The sequence below is a fragment of the Carassius gibelio genome, chromosome B3 (assembly GCF_023724105.1).
Source record: "Carassius gibelio isolate Cgi1373 ecotype wild population from Czech Republic chromosome B3, carGib1.2-hapl.c, whole genome shotgun sequence".
Lineage (NCBI taxonomy): Eukaryota > Metazoa > Chordata > Actinopteri > Cypriniformes > Cyprinidae > Carassius > Carassius gibelio.
Genome location: NC_068398.1, coordinates 54,720,650 through 54,723,038, shown reverse-complemented (window position 1 = coordinate 54,723,038; position 2,389 = coordinate 54,720,650).

Sequence of the window (2,389 nt, the reverse complement as noted above, 5' to 3'; positions counted from 1 at the left end):
AACCTGGAGAATAAAACCAGAGGAACCAGAAACCTGGAGAATAAAACCAGATGAACCAAAAACCTGGAGAATAAAACAAGAGGAACCAGAAACCGTGAGAATAAAACCAGAGGAACCAGAAACCTGGAGAATAAAACACGAGGAACCAGCAACCGTGAGAATAAAACCAGAGGAACCAGCAACCGTGAGAATAAAACCAGAGGAACCAGAAACCTGGAGAATAAAACCAGAGGAACCAGAAACCTGGAGAATAAAACCAGAGGAACCAGAAACCTGGAGAATAAAACCAGAGGAACCAGAAACCTGGAGAATAAAACCAGAGGAACCAGAAACCGTGAGAATAAAACCAGAGGAACCAGAAACCGTGAGAATAAAACCAGAGGAACCAGAAACCGTGAGAATAAAACCAGAGGAACCAGAAACCTGGAGAATAAAACAAGAGGAACCAGACAGAGGTTGGTGTTTATTCTTCATTTATCTTTAATGTCTGTTTGTGATAATGTTACATTAGGCTTACAAAGTTTTACTTACCTGGTGTTTTTGGGGCCCTGCCGTGTGTGTGTGTATATATATATATATATATATATATATATATATATATATATATATATATATATATAGGTCATTACAGAATTGCGGGTACATTTCAAGTAGAGAAAGAAAACAAAAAATTTGGTTTATTTTTTTCTGTTAAACTTTTTTATTTTCATAGAATGAACTTTAAATTCATGATTTTCAATATTTGCTGATCTTAAACTTGTAAGATTCAAAATATTAATACTGAACATCGATGTACTAACAGAAAAACCTGTCAACTCTGTTATAGGCAAATTGGGTCAAATATATACAGTTAACAAATGTAACACAATTTTAAAACCTTTCATCCCTAAGATAACTTTTGTCTTTTCATCCATTAATGCAACTTTAAGCATAATAAGATAGAGACTTTTTGTTTTGGAGTAAAAATATCAACACATTTAACTGAAAAGTAGATTGCATTGCTCTAAGCATGGCTTTAAAAAATGAATGAAATCCTTTAAAACTCCATGCAGTAAGAATACTAGTTATGCTAATAAGATTCTGATCAATTTGTTAACAATAAAACACATATGATGATATTTTTTTAAGTAAAACCTTAAACAAACAGAGTTGACATTGATCATAACAGAGTTGACATTAAAAACAGAGTTGACCACCCATAGTTAAAATATAAAAAACAACAACATTTTCTGCCAGTGTAATAAGATCCACTGAGTCGAGTTGCGATGAAAACAGTGCAGCTTTATTCAAATAAATGTAAACAATATAAACAAAGCTGACACTCCCAAACAGCAGTTTGAGGGAGAAAAGCTAGACTAAAATATAATGGGTGACATGGAGGCTATTTATACACAAAAGGCTTGCTCGACTTGAACCGGCGCTGCACAGACCGATCGGTTTATGACATCAAAGTACCAAGAGAGTGATTGAAAAGCATAAGAGCTGTCTGCTTTCTAATCTCTCTTGCGGTACTTTGAATTCATTCATCGATTGGTCTGTGCAACGTCGGTTCAAGTCGAGCAAGCCTAAAGACTAATGACTAACAAGAAACACCTGTGAACAAAACCACTGAACAAACAAAAAACAATAAGAATATAACACATGAACCAAAAGGAAGCACATGAAAAGATCTCATGACAGGATAACGGGAATCACAAGACAAACAGGAACCATGACCATGACTAAACTTCAAAAAGAAATGAAACCATACCAAACGTGACAGCCAGACTCTGAAACTTTTGAAACCATTTTAAATGGTAAAATCTTAACGTAAATGATGCTAAATGTAAAAACAACAATCTAATCCATCTGATTTACAAATATTTATTGAACTTCAAAATGAACTGTGTCTCATGCATTACTGATATAGAAAATAAAATGCCATAGCTGTCCCCTCACACCCTGGGCATGCAAATTAGTTATTGGCAATTTCTACCCATATGTCTTTGTTTATTTCTACATGGCGTCCCGTCACCGCGATTGGTTCTGGGATGATTCTTAGGACATCATCAAAGAGATACCACAAAGTATCCACACGGTTTGCCCAGAAGAAGAATTTTTCCCAACTTTGTGCATGCATTTGACTTTTGCATGTGTCTCATTGACCTCAGCGATGGTCCCAGGATAAATTTCATCATCATATTTGATGACACACCACTGTTCAATGAAATTTTTGATTTCCCAGTTGATTTCATGTGTTTTCTGTGATTGCTGATCTTCGGTGGTGTCAGAAAGTGTTGGTTGAACCTCAGATTCAGTGGTGGCATAAAGGATGGGCTGAACATCAAATTCAAATCTTCGTGTGTTGTGACATACACTCAATAATCTGCTTAGTAGAGCAGAGATAGCT